Here is a 14,194-nt window from a genome sequence, read left to right as displayed (position 1 = left end):
TTGGAAACGTGATGGTACGCATTTCTCCTTACATGAGGCATCACGACGACGTTTCACCACGCAACGCCGGTCAACTGCTGTTTGTGTATGAGGAATCAGTTGGAAACTTTCCTCATGTCAACACGTTGTAGGTGTCACCACCGGCGCCAACCTTGTGTGAATGCTCTGAAAAGCTAATGATTTGCATATCACAGCATCTTCTTCCTGTCGGTTAAATTTCGCATCTGTAGCACGTTATCTTCCTGGTGTAGCAATTTTCATGGCCAGTAGTGTACATTCCCTACACTTTGATGACAGAGATGTGTGGTACATAAATTAGCCCCAATTAGAGAGGTTTATTCAGAAATAAATGAAAATTTTCAGAAAAGTTATTGTTTATCTGCATTTGTCACCATTGATGAAATGCTCCACCCATTTCGAGGCCGACGTGGCTTCATCATCTGTATGCCAGATAAGCCAGCCAAATATGGCATAAAAATGTGTGCCTTATGTGATGCGAAAACGTATTATGTATCACATTTTGAGATTTATTGTGGCGTCCAGGGCAATATGTACTATCGAACAAGCCGATGGACATCATAAAGAGATTAGTAGCACCACTGAAAGGTTCACATAGAAATTTAACAACTGATAACTATTATTCAGGTTATGAGCTTGCTATACACCCTTCTTGAAAATGGCGCTACTTTTCTAGCTACCATGAAGAAGAACAAGCCAGACATGCCTCTTGAGTTCCTTCCTAACCGAAATCGCCCAGTAGGATCAACTTTATTTGGCTTTCAAGATTGTTGCACTCTGGTGTCTCACGTTCCGAAATCAAAACCAGACATTATTCTTGATTATAACGCTAGGTGGCGTTGATTAACATGACCAAAAATGTGCCAATTATTCAAAGAGACGAAGGACAAGGAGGTCGCCACTAGTATTATTTTTCAGATATTTTGTATGGCAGTTGTAAATGCCCATATTATTTTTGTTGCCAACGACATATCAACATTGGAAAGGAAGAGGCAAAGGTGAGGAGAGTTTATTGAGAACTTGGGATTTAGCCTACTTGAGGGTTATCTGAAAGAGAGGGCTCACATACAATCGCTACCCCCAGATATAAAAGTGTATTTGGTCAAATACAAGGAGCCTTCTGATTTACCAGTAATCCCTCAAACCTCAGGAGAGCGACTAAGATCTGGTCCATGCCATGAGTGTGGTAAACATCACAAGAATAAAACTACAATAACATGCTCAGAGTGTACGCGATTTGTGTGCAAAAAGCATTCCACCTGCAAATCTATTTGCAATGCCTGCAACATTTAATTTGAAGACCCGTGACACCTTAGTATTTATTTTTTCTAAATATTTGTTCAGTGCTATGTTTTTTATGCAACATTGTTCCTAGTTAGTCATAAGTAATGAGTTATATTTGAAATATTTACTAAAGTATTATATTTGCCATCATGAGTCATTTGTAATAGTTGTACTACTAAAATTTTTTTGCTCAATAAATATTTTAAAAATACTATGTGGTATGATTGCTGGAAAATGGAACTGCGGCACGGAGTGCCGGGTATGTGTACTGGTGTAACTTGCAGCAGCGTGTGTAGCTAAGGGCTAATGTCATATAATTGCTTCCAACAAATCTTTTGTCTTCTGGTATCCTTAAAGTGGATACAGCACTACTGATTTGTCTCTCTTATTAAAATGGGCATCAACACCTCTGACATAAATCGCCACTTCGGCGGTATCCGCCATATCTGTGCATTTGTCCAAAGCTGGAGAATAAAATATACTCAGATTCACGACTTTTTAAATTATCTACAATTTGTCTTTTAATTTCATCCACGTGTCTAGTAATAGTCTGACGAGACAGGCTTACTTTTGAGAAATCATTTTTTGTTTCTGGACACACAATTTCAACGACTCTGTCTACACATTCCTTAACCATTTCACCATCCGAATATTGGAAAAAAACGATGTTGAGCACAGGTTGTTTTTTGAGTCGTCTACCTGATCTTGTCAAAATTGTCCCTTGTACTTGTCAAACATAACTGCATGTTTGGTCTTGTAATGCCGTTTGATGTTATATTCTTTTGGAACTGAGGCAGATTCATTGCATATCAGACACATGGGTTTTGTTTTATATTCCACAAAAAAAGTTTACAGTCCACTTGGCTTGAAAAGTTCCGAACTCTTCTAACTTTCTCCTCCTTAGGTCTTATTTGTTGACGATAGACCGTCATGTGAACATTCCGATCTTTATATATTTCACACTTCCCAGAAATGCTTGTAGAGCATGCGACTGTGTTCAAAAATATATATCAGCTATTAACTTATATTTAAAAACATAATGGCAATGGAACCCTTGCCCTCCACATGGATAGCTAACATCGTACCACAGTGTTACACTACTCATCGAGTTATCTGTCCTTCACTTGAGTATTATATGCACTTGAGAAACTTCATAGTCTGTTCTCTTGAAAATTTTTGATAGTTGTGATTAGTATTCAACTGCTTTAGGAAACTGATATTTTAGTTCTCCACATCATGCATTATAAATATAAAAAATTATCTACGTTTCATGCAACCTATCAACCTTACTTTAAAATTTCGACTTCCATGTTGACTTTTTTCGTCATGACTGTTTCTTAAAAGTTTTCTGCATTTCAAGTTGATAACATTCTCAAATGCTGTAAATAAGAGAGAGAGAGAGAGTTGGATGAAGTTACATTAGGAGAGTCCCTTTTCTACCTTTATCGTGAGGAGTCTTAAACCTCATCAGCAAAGACACATTATTAATTTTATTTATGTATTTATTTTGTACTACTAAAATGAAAAGAAGGCACTGAGGCAGAAACTATTGCTAATGTCATTCAGTGTACCTACTCACCAAATTGAATACATAAAACAACTCTACTAAAACTAAAGACAAGCATCCGAGATTAATTGTAAAAACATAAAAGCTGGCAAACTTACCTGAAGTGATGGTAGGTCTATCACAATCGAATCTGCACCAAATATACACCCGAAGGCCCTTAACTTTACAGTCGATCGTGTTTTGAGTTTGTAGTAAAATTAAATATGGGACATATTGGCTATGTTTGGCACTCGTCTCACTTGTGCAGCGCAACAAATGTATCCAGTTGCATGATCCATACTACTGCTGATTATTGATTGCATATCGTCAAGGTGTACTATATTTTCTTTAAGATGGTGCGTGGGATTATTTTCAAAATAAATCCAATATAGTGATCTCCCCCCCCCCCCCTCCCCCCCTTCCAAACAGGAAACAGCTCTGCAGGCCAAAAATTAGCACCCTGCGGGCCGCAGGTTGGCCACCCTTAACATATAGACGTTGTTCTTCTGCTGCACTACATTCTAGTTGTACATATTACACAAAGTAACTGGCTTTTCTTTGCATTTGGTTAAGCACATCCATTACCAAGTAAACTTTCCACAATTCATTTGTAGAAGCTACTTCTGCAAGCCATTAGCAGTGGAAATTCACCCAACAAGTCTACTTCCACAAGCTAGTGGAAACAGTTTCTTGTCATTTTTGCGGTTACTTGGCCAACATGCCGATTGCCAAAAGTTTTTCTCAGACTTGCAGAAGTTTCGTGTGTTCAACACTGGTACGAAAATGTTGGTGTCAAAACTAGGGAGGAGCAGTAGCCGAAGAAGAAGAAGAAGAAGAAGAAGAAGAAGAAGAAGAAGAAAAAGTTAACCAGTGACATGATATAGTTGTTAACAGTAAATAGTGTGTTTCCTTGTATTATGTGATGAGAAGCATTTGGATTTTAAGAATAGGATTAGAAAGTGGGACAGAATAGGAAAATATTGTAGCAGATGTTGAGACAACAGGTGCTTGAATGTGCAAAAGCATTCACAAATTATGGTCTCTGTGCAGAAATGAAACTAACTACATGTTCCTTCAAAACTTAAAATTAATAATAATAATAATAATAATAATAATTCAATAGTGGTGCCAGCTGCTTTGAGAAATCAACAAGACATTGTAAACTTCCACTTGCCCATCACATGAAGCAAAACATGTCTGCAAGTACTTGCAGGTTCCTGAAATTAACTTTCCCAAACAACTTTTAGAAGTTTTTGTTAAAGTATGAACACCTCAGCATAAACTTGTGGAAATTACTTGCTAGTGGGTACATGCCTTTCGGTGCTTTCTTGTGTGCCATAATTCTTCGGTTGCAGAATTCTTGTCATTTTGGCATAATAATGAGATAGTGGTCTTTAATGTGATGCAGTACCCCACTTATTGCTCAGAGAAATTGCAGGTAAGGGCTGTTTTCATTTGTTTGCTAAATTATTTTTAGCAAAAAAATAAAGCCATCCTGAATTTTGTATATAGTTTGAAGTCAGCTACCTTTGATGTATGAATAATTATTGGCTATGTGGACACTGATCGGCTTTTCCAACAGTCCTCAGACTAATTTGATGTAGCCCATCATGATGTGTGTATACCCTACAGTGTGTGCTCTGTAGCAGTCACACTGCACAGCTTGAGGGACATATAAGGATTAATGAAAAACGTAACTGATCGAAAGTGGTATTTGAGGTATTGAATTAAGATACAAACCAACAAAATGGGCCATTTTTGTAGCATTTTTTCATTTAAGAATAACACATCAAATGTCGCACTTACATCCATTGTCCTTAATTATTCATGGGGTATATTCCAGTATCTGTCTTTCCATACAGTTACTCAGTCTGCAGCTCCTTCTGGTGCTGTAAGTTATTCCTTGATGTCTTAACATGTCTCATAATTCTGTCATTACTTGTAGTTGGTTATTATATTATCTGTTGTTGATTCTTCGTAAAAGCCCCTCTTTTCTTGCCAGTACACTTAATTTTCAGCATCGTTCTGTAATGCCACAGCCCAAATGCATTAACTTCTTTTCTGGTTTTCCCCCAGTCTGTAATTTACTGCTATTCAGTGTTGTTTGCCAGATGTACTCTCTTTGACATAAAACCTTGCTGGTAGCTGTCGGCCACTGAATCTAAGCCTGTGCTGATCATGACGTGGGTCGAATAATATGGGCATGCTGGTAGTCTGACTATTTGTACAGTCTGGCAACACTGCAGGCTGTGGCAGTCGGTGGAGGAAGTCTGTCTTCTGTTTGAGTTGTTAAGATATGTCTGTGCCTGTGGTCTAGTGGTAAATAGCACATTGTCTGAATGCAATGTCACGCTGTCGAAACTGCTCATTTCCTAAATTTTTATGACGACTTTCATCTGAATGCTGAAGCACTGAGTGTAATTGTAGCACAGCTACAGTGTATTTCACTTTTTGACACACCAGTAATAACAGTTCTGTCCAATAACATTTTTGCAGCAGATTTCTTGGAATACTGTCTGCCTGTGAATGCTGCATGCGTCAGAGCTCTCTGGAGCCCACTTGCTGGCACCTGGCAGCTGCTGCTGTGGTGGAGCTGTGCGCTCTTGTCCTGTGTAATGTCAACTACAGCTAATCTCTTTGGAGAGTATTAAATGCTTTACTGGTGTTAGTGTTGCTCCTTAAAAAATGTCTAATTTGCATTTTACATTTAATAGAAATGGTGGCAGATGACCTGTTTTTATATGATCATTGTATTACATGCAGAACATGAGAATGGTTGAAAATAAATTTTATATCATGTGACCTAAACAGAACACCTCCCTGTGTTGTTCAATGTTAACATCTTACATCTCATTTCTTTTCTCTTTAGAAGTGATTCTTCATGAAGTTTTTCACCTGGAATTTGAATGTTTCCATCAAGCCACAATGAGTAACTGTGGTGTAATGAGGTTTACTGTCGTTTGATCTTTTTGGTAAATGTGTGCAATAAACTATGATCTATAGCAATGCCGGCCACAGCACATTTTCACGTTGACATATGGAACCACGGAGAACTTAACACTGATTGAAAGTGATATTTGTGGTATTGAGTTAAATTCAAACTAACCAAGTTCCCATTTTTTGAAGCTACCCAGAGTGAGGCAAATTGCTATTACACAGATTTAGCACAAGGGAACTATATTAATTTCGTGACTATACCCCTGATATGCAGGGCCTATGCGATAAACAGAACTAATTCATATCATTGACAAACAAGTTATTAACTCAACTCACTGAGTTGAGCATGTGAGAAGACTGTGTAAAGAGTTAAAGGTTTGGTAAGGAATATCTTCTAACAGTTTATAGCTCCATTAAATAAAACAGGGAAATAGGAACCTAAAGTGGACTGGCCTGCAAGAAATAAACTGAAGTGATACACATTGGTAGTCAGAGGTAGGAACCAATAACTGCACTTGGCTCAGATCACAAGACAAGCATGGTGCAACGTATCAAACACGACACTGCTTTGTTTAACTTTATGCTATTTCTCTGGTGTTAATTAACCCTTTCACAGCTGTGAACATATATGCACGTCTTGCTCCACCATGTGCCAGATGCTGTGGATTTACATCCACATGCCACTTAAGTTTTCCTACAGTGATATTAATGTCTGTCTGTGTCCTGAGCCTCCGACCTGTCGCTGCTGGGTGCAGGTTCCTTCCATATCTCAGTGAATAAAAAAGTTTAGAGTATTTGTTATACAAAATAGTGCCTTTTTGTGTGCTGTCATTTGCAAAACACTTCATTTCATTATCTTGAATCGTTCACGAAATAAGACGATCATTACGAGCATGATTTGTGTATTACCGAGGAAAAAGACCTTTTTTCACAAAGCACCTGGCATCCAGTGCAATTTGATCTATCGATTACTCATATTATTTTGAACACATCCCTGTTGGTTTTTGAACATTTTTGAACAAATTCGAAGTTGATTTCTGAATGAATCATAAGTTGATTTTTGAACACATGCATAGTGTACGTGATGTCTCTGCCAGGGGAATCCCCGTCGCATCTAGAAATAAACTTTCCTGCGGACAAAAGGGGACCGGTCTACAGGAGCTGAGCAGAAAAAAGTCGAACGGGTGAATGCCAGTCGCTTTTTATGCAGTTGACAGGGTTTGTTAATTATCAGCGTTGTTATAATTATTAGCGAATTCCGTAGATTCAGACTACCAGACTGGAAATAAACGACTAACAGGAATAACAGGCAACAAAGATTACGTATTGTCTTCTCCGTGTATCCAAGAAAGTGAAATTTTGACAGGAAATTTTTAGCCAGACCGCTACACTACTAAGGACCAGTTATATAGGCCTTGGCTAGCAGCTGCTGAAGTTCTATTCTGGGACTAGCACGGAAAACACGTTGTACGAACATGTAATACTGTAACGCCTAACCAGAGAATAAATGCGGGATAACAAAAGCGGTGATTGTGGCCGGGATAGTGAAGTTAACCAGAGAAACAGACTGGCACAAATTACGGAAGAATGACGATTTAAAATTTATATAAAAATTTCATACTCCTACTTCTCGATCTCATGCTATAGAAGCTATAGAATATGAATGATATGTAGAACTATTTCCTAACATAAAACTTTTTGATTTTAGTAGGCCTAATAGGCATTTTATATTCATACTTCGTGAATTATATTCCGTCGTGTTATAAAAATGACCATTTGAGGCATTTTATATTCATACTTCGTGAATTATATTCCGTCGTGTTATAAAAATGACCATTTGTATCAAAACAGTCTCGTTTATTTGGTGTGTGTAACAATTGCTGCAAATTAGAAAGCCCTATTTTGTTTTATGTAGCAGACAGTGACAAAATATTCGTAATCAGATCAAGGAACCACACCAGTCTTGGGTACAATTTGTATTAACAGCTTTTCTAGTATTAGACGACGACATTTCATTTTTTCATGTGGCAAAACGTTGATGAACTTCGATGAGCTAATAGTCTTTCCCAAAAAAGAAAGTATGCCACATAAAGCGGTGGAAAGATTACATAGAATAAAAAGCTAGGACTTAAGGATTGAAGAAATGTGTACTGTTTTTCTTGTCTCTTGTCTTTACTCGTTTTATGTATCCTATATTTAATTTTATGTCACACACAACAGCAATTTACTAGCTAATAGGCAGTAAAGACTGCAAATTTTCTGAAGGGTTCTTGTTCTGCCAGTTACAAATAATCCCATCCAGTATTAATTGCGAGATTCTTTTTAAGAGGGGCAGGGTCAAACCGGCCAACTGTGAGCAGGAGAGACACAACAGGACATTTTAATTTCCACTGGCCAGAATATAGTTTGATGGCACCCATTACAAAATATTACACGTTTGAATTCCACAGAGCGAAATACAGAGACGTGTGATGGAAGAAGGCTGTGTGAAGAGGTGTGACACTGCACTTTGGAACACTTAAGACCAAGTAACATGTCTTACGTTCCCTCAAACATATGTTTTATGTATGAGACTCTTCAGAAAGATGTGCGCAACAAAATGAAGGTATTTTCGAAAAGTTGAATTTTTAAAATTTTGGTCGTCGTACCTCAAACGCTCGATGGAGGGGGAGAGCCACTATAGTCTCCACGTGACCAGTGTTTACGTTAAGTGATATTGCTGTTTCCTCTTCGTTTATTGCTCTCACGTCAAATGAAAACTAAACGGATTTCTGTGGCCAGGAGCTATCAAGTGAATTAAAATACATTCACATAATTACGGCAGGCTGAAATATGTTATTAGTTTGATTTTATTTTGTTGCCACCTTTCTGACAGTCAAGTGTTAATCGCCTTGCAGAACAATGAAGTTACTGTTGTCGGTTTGTTAAAGAAATTTGACTTTTATTAATCTTTTCTGCAGAGGAAGTCAATTTATTTGAAACAATGTGTTTAATTCCACACTATTGGCTAGTTTCAAGTGTTTGCTGCATTTCAAGTTCACGTTTTCATCTTCTGGCACATATGACACTATGCCATAGTTAAGAACCAAACATGAAATAATACAGTTCTGGTACTCCAAGAAAATTTACATCTGAATCTGGGCACACAAATGTGCACTTTAAGTCGAATTATGTATTTTAGTATGGTTCACAAAATTCCCATGCTCTTGGAGTATCCTCCAATTTCTTGTTTTGTTTATGACATAATGTAAGATATTTTAATGTTTTGCACATATGAACGTACGGGCTTCCTGTGTAATCGTACCTGCGCAAGCTCGGCAACGCCTGTTACCTGGAGCTCTCTGGCAACTGCTGAAAAGAATCTATTTCTAACAGGTCACAGGAAAATATTCCGAATGGTTGTTTGGAAAGTGTTACTTTCAAAGAAAATTTCCTTTTACGCAAGATGAACTCTGTGCGCGAATGTCCGATGAATTTCTTAAATCGCAAAGCGTTTGACTCTCATTCAAAAATCAGATCTTTGAGGGCGGCCGTTTAGAATATTTTCGAGCCCAGGAGATCAGGCATTTATGTTGTAAAATATTTTACTGGCACATTTGTGTGATGAATCTTAAAGTGTAACACGAGCAAAAAAGGTCAACATTATGTGTGAAAGCTTAGCTTCTCTTGCGGCTTATTAATCTTAGAGACCAATATTATATGTGTAAGCTTTTCTTTTCTTGGAGCAACTCTATGTATAGTAATTTAAACCATTACCTTTTTCTATTTGCGTATTTGTGCTACTTAACAGTGATGTTGCTATTGACTGACTGCATCACGTGTCCTATGCTCTGAATATCCGCTGTCATTGGCTGGCGAGATCTCGTGACATGAGCTACAACTGGCTTTCAAAAGCACATTGCAGTCTCAATTTCAATCCTTCGGAAACTAACACGCGGTGGCTGGTGGGATTCGAATTTATACTTTCGTGTAATACAAAAATCTGCAGTGTACATGTTGCTGCATATCGGACATCTTTCAAAACGTGTTTTTTTCTCTGAGTTTTGTTTTCTAAAGTGCCGTGAAATTCTGCGCCTGTGTATAAAACGACAAACATTGAAAGGATTAAGTTTTACAGTTCCGAGGAAAAGTATACTGTTACTTACCACAGAACAAGTGTATTTTCATCCGGGAGAAAATGTATTTTTATCCGGGAAAAATCCGGCAATTTTTTCCTCGTCCACGTATACACCCTGTATTAATACCTTCAGCTGTTGACATATATCGACAGGGACAGGTGAAAATTTGTGCCCCGACCGGGACTCTAACCCGGGATCTCCTGCTTACATGGCAGACGCTCTATCCATCTGAGCCACCAAGGACACAGAGGATAGCGTGACTGCAGGGACTATCTCGCACATGCCTCCCACGAGACTCACATTCTCACCTTGTATGTCCACACACTACATTCGTAGTGTCCCACCCCATATAAGTATAACTATCTATCAAGTCCAGATAAAGGATAGCTGTAGGAAAGCTGGAAGTATCGGCGTAAGATTGAAAGAAATGCCTAACACAGGCGAGATTAGTAAACTCCTAATGGTAAACTGCTGAAGCACTTGCAACAAAGTGCCAGAGTTTGAGGTGCTTATGAAAAGCAGTGAAGCCCACATAATACTAAGTGCAGAGAGCTGGTTGAAATGGTGAGATTTGTGGGGAAAATATGAGTGTATATTGAAAGGATAGGCTAATGCAAAATGGAGGTGGCATATTTGTCGCAGTAGTATCGTGGCTGTGCTTAAAATGGTTACTGGATCCTTCAATTGCTCACCATACTCATCTCCTTATGTAACCGAAAACAGTGTAGAAAACCCCAGTTTGCCCAAGTTCCCCAATCATACTGTAATCATCAGTGGAGACTTTAATCATTAACAATTAATTGCAAAAATAACAGCTTTGTTACTGGTGGGTATGATAACATGCCCTGTGCACTATTACTAAATGCCTTCTGTGAAAACTACGTAGAGCAAATAGTTCACAACCCCACTCTTGATGGAAATATATTGGATATAATGGCAATAAATAGACCTGACATCTATGAGGATGTCCACGCGAAACAGGTATCAGTGATCATGATGTGGTTGTGGCAACAATGATTACCAAAGTACAGAGGGCAACTAAAATAAGCAAAAAGATACATATGTTAATCGAGCTATATAAAAATCACTAATTTTGTATCACAATGAGGATTTTGCAGCACAAGGTGGGAACATGTAAGCAAACTATGGCTCAAATTTAAAAGAGTAGTTGACGATGCACTGGATAGATGTGTACCCAGTGGAACAGATGATAATAGAAGGGAAACTCCATGGTATACAGTCATTGTAAAGAAGCATATAAAGAAAGAGATTATTGCATAATAGGTGTAAAACAAAGCGTAAGGCTGTAAATAGAGAGATGCTCAATGAAACGCGTTTGACTGTCGAGAGCAATGTGCGGTGGCTTCAATGACTACTGTAGCAGAATGTTGTCAAATGAATTTTCAAAGAACGCAAAGAAATTTTGGTCATATGTAAAGACAGTCAGTGGTACCAAAGGCCGGCCGCGGTGGTCTCGCAGTTAAGGCGCTCAGTCTGGAACCGCGCGACTGCTACGGTCGCAGGTTCGAATCCTGCCTCGGGCATGGATGTGTGTGATGTCCTTAGGTTAGTTAGGTTTAAGTAGTTCTAAGTTCTAGGGGACTGATGACTACAGATGTTAAGTCCCACAGTGCTCAGAGCCATTTGAACCATTTTTTTGGTACCAAAGCTAGTGTCCAGTATCTAGTGAGTGAGTGAGACAGGACCGAAATTGAGGCTAGCAAAGTAAAAGCTGAGACGCTTAACTGTTTTCTAATGTTCGTGTACAAAGGAAAACCCATGAGAATTTCCCCAATTTAGTCCTCATACCAAAGAAAAAAAATTGAATGAAATAATTATTATTGTCAGTGGTGTTGAGAAACAGCTGAAATTGTTAAAACTGTAAAAAGCTCCAGGTCCATATGGAATGTCTGTCAGATTCTGTACTGAATTTGCGGCAGAGTTAGCCCATCTTCTAACTATAATGTATCGTAGATTCCTTGAACAAAAAACCATGCCCAGTTCTTGGAAAAAGGCATAAGTCGCACCTGTCCATGAGAAGGGCAGTAGAAGCAATCCACAGAAACACCATCCAATATCCTTGACATAGATTTGTTGTGGAATCTTAGAACATATTCTGGGCTCAAACATACCGTAGTATCTCCAACAGATTGACCTAAATGCCAGCCAGCATGAATTTCGAAAATATCAATCATGTGAAACCTAACTCACATTTTTGTCGCATAACATACAGAAAGATTTGAATCAAGACAGTTGGGTAGATGCTGTAATTCCTGATTTGCGAGACGCATTTGGCTTGATACCACACCTATGTTTATTGTCAAAAGTATGATCATAAGGGAATCAAGTGAAATTTGTGACTGGACTGAGAACTTTTTGGTAGGGAGGGTGCAGTATGTCATCTTTGATGGTGACTTGTTATCAGATGTGAAAATAACTTCGATTGCGCCCCAGGGAAGTCTATTTAGACTCTTGCTGTTAATGTTGTGTATTAATGACCTCATGGACAATATTAACAGTAAACCCCAGACTTGCTGCAGATGGTACAGTTATCTGTAATGAAGTACTGTCTGAAAGAATCTGCATAAATGTTCAGGTAGATCTTGATAAGATTTCAAAGTGGTGCAAAGATTGTCAACTTGCTTTAAATATTCAGGAATGTAAATTGTGCACTTTACAAAATGAAAAAATGTAGCATCCAGTCCCTGCAATGGAAGCACTCCATTGCCGCCATCCCTCCAACCAAAACCACCCAAATTCCAACATTGAACCCTGCCAATTCCATTTGATACCACCATTCAACTGTGATCTTCCCCCACTCCCACCTAACTACATTTCAGGAATTCCTTACCTCCAACTTAGCCCCACCTACTTCCCCAGGTACCTTCCTCAGAAAACCAATATTTCAGTAGAAGAAAGAACAGTAATATACAACCTCAAAGCAAATCCTGACCTAATCATCCTGTCTGCAGACAAAGGTTCCACCACTGTTGTTATGAATTGCTGTGACTACCTGGCAGAAGGCCTCTACCTATTGACTGACTTTTCCACCTTCAAATTCCACCAGAGTGATCCCCTCCCATCCCAGAAGTCCAACACACTCCAGTCACTGCTTAAAGCCTTAGGCCCTTCCCAGAACATTTCCCCTGAATCCATTATCTCCTCACCCCTATAAAACCCCTGCACACCCAACGTCTACTTGTTCCCCAAAAGGCACAAACCTGGCAACAGTCGTAGACACTCCATTTTTGCTGGTTATTGTGCTTCCACTGAAATAATTTCAGCCCACCGGGATCTACTCGTCACTGATGTCGCCAACTCCCTAAACACCAACATTCCTCATGCCCATTGCATTACTGCAATTGAACACTACCTTTCCCAACATCCTTCAGACTCTAAACTCACTACCTCATTCTTCACACACCCTACCGACATTATCCTCAGTAACACAGTGTTCCTGTAAAGTTATTACATACTAATTGATGCCAGGTCAGGGAATTGATGGATCTCTTTGCTTCTGAGAGCCTGTGCTTCTGAATAATATGCCTAAATAATATAAATCTGGTTTACAAAATTTGATAGTTTCTTGGTTTCTTTGTTACACGCGTGAACTTGAAGAACCCAAGGTGGGAGACAAATCAGTATTTGACCACAGCCTACATGTATGTTAGTGCATTGGCTATTCAAAACTTGACCAGTTGTTCTTAGATGGTATTTATGCCCTTTGCAGTTGCATGCAATAGTTACTGCAATTGTGATGCATCAAACATAGCCCTTATTGTTTTAAGAATTGGCAACGTAAGCTACACAGACACAAATACATCACCACTTGGCAGTGTATGACAATGTAAAATGTGAACTTCTGCATATTTGCGTGTCAACTTCCAAAAACAAAGTTCATTTCTACCGAGTGTTCATATTTTATCTCCAGTATGAAAAGTATAAGTTGCTACTCACTACATAGTAGTGTTAAGTGCCAGGCAGGTGCATTGAAAAAGACTGCCAAACATCAACTTTCCTAAATTGCATAGATGGCGACTGACTGCAACAGTTCTTAGTTCTGTAACCCTCTTGTCTATGTTTGCTAGTTCCTGTACTCGACCTATACATCTCCCTCCCTGTTACCATTCTAGCTCTACACATGCCTTCTATCCCATCAGTCCACCTGCACAGACCTTTTATCTTCCCTACTTCTGCCTCGCCCATCCCGCCCCGACCCCCATCGCCACCCCACTTCAGTGCAGCACACTAGCTTGTGTCCACCACATTCCTTCAAGCTTCTACAGGCAAG

At 38.9% G+C, this 14,194-nt stretch overlaps 1 protein-coding gene across 1 annotated transcript in view; it reads left to right on the top strand.

The window, feature by feature from the left end:
* Nucleotides 1–14,194, top strand: part of LOC126252652 (kinesin-like protein KIF11-A) — a 226,820-nt gene that overhangs the window by 68,976 nt on the left and 143,650 nt on the right. The gene's annotated exons all lie outside the window — the stretch shown is intronic.

This window comes from Schistocerca nitens, chromosome 1, assembly GCF_023898315.1.
Source record: "Schistocerca nitens isolate TAMUIC-IGC-003100 chromosome 1, iqSchNite1.1, whole genome shotgun sequence".
In the NCBI taxonomy this organism is placed as follows: Eukaryota; Metazoa; Arthropoda; class Insecta; order Orthoptera; family Acrididae; genus Schistocerca; species Schistocerca nitens.
This window is presented reverse-complemented; position numbering and strand designations above follow the sequence as displayed.